The 968-nt window shown below is 48.3% G+C and overlaps 1 non-coding gene across 1 annotated transcript; it reads right to left on the bottom strand.

The window, feature by feature from the left end:
- Positions 1–272: 272 nt before the first annotated feature.
- Positions 273–344, bottom strand: TRNAD-GUC. The gene has a single exon. It is a non-coding gene; the product is annotated as a tRNA-Asp (tRNA).
- Positions 345–968: the final 624 nt, after the last annotated feature.

The raw sequence follows: 968 nt of genomic DNA, 5'->3' as shown, positions 1-968 counted from the left end.
ATCTATCGAAAACGCACCACCGACACGACCGGACCGCATCTTTGTTTTTTTATATAATATATTGACCACACATCATCCTGTGATATTATCAGTGTACTTGTTTTTTTTATTACGAAAATAAACGTCCCCCCGTGGACCGTGCCAACAACACACAGTGTTAAATTTGAATATATATTGATCCCACCTCCTTAGCGTGACTCACGTATCATTAGAATACTACGACCGGCTCACCGCGGACACGAGATCAACACCGTCGTAGCCGCGTCAATTGGCTCCCCGGCGGGGAATCGAACCCCGGTCTCCCGCGTGACAGGCGGGGATACTTACCACTATACTACCGAGGAAAAAATTTAGCGAGACACAGACGAGGTACGCCGCGGTAGAACGTGAGTGCCTAGCAGTAATTTGGGCAACGGACAAATTTCGACCATACCTAGAGACCCGACGTTTTGAACTCCTAACAGACAACTCGGCACTAACGTGGTTATACAGGGCCAAAGACAAAAATTCAAAATTAAGACGTTGGTCACTACAACTAGCTAATTTAGATTTTAGTACGGTACACGTCCCGGGAATACAGAACGAAGCACCGGATTTGTTATCCCGCGACCCAGCACCGGGGGCACCCGTTGACGAAGACCGACTTGAGGAAAAATTGGTAGGGGCACCTACAACACCGACAACCAATATTGACCTCGAGTCTGATCGTATCTTCTCTATGTTCGATAACCACGTCAGTAACGACACACCACTCACCGCGACAACTCTCGAAAAGTGGCAGTCCGAAGACGCCACGATTCATGACATAGTCGCCGGTCACAAGTGGGACGGTCCCGCGCGGAACACTAGGAGCACAAAATCTGGAACAAACATATATGTTGTATCCGAAGGTCTCTTACGTGTAAACGTAGGCCCCCACACACCCGTCGTGATACCAAAAAACAAAGCACACATGTGATTTGGAGGTG

This window comes from Acyrthosiphon pisum, unplaced genomic scaffold (assembly GCF_005508785.2).
Source record: "Acyrthosiphon pisum isolate AL4f unplaced genomic scaffold, pea_aphid_22Mar2018_4r6ur Scaffold_21006;HRSCAF=22764, whole genome shotgun sequence".
In the NCBI taxonomy this organism is placed as follows: domain Eukaryota; kingdom Metazoa; phylum Arthropoda; class Insecta; order Hemiptera; family Aphididae; genus Acyrthosiphon; species Acyrthosiphon pisum.
This window is presented reverse-complemented; position numbering and strand designations above follow the sequence as displayed.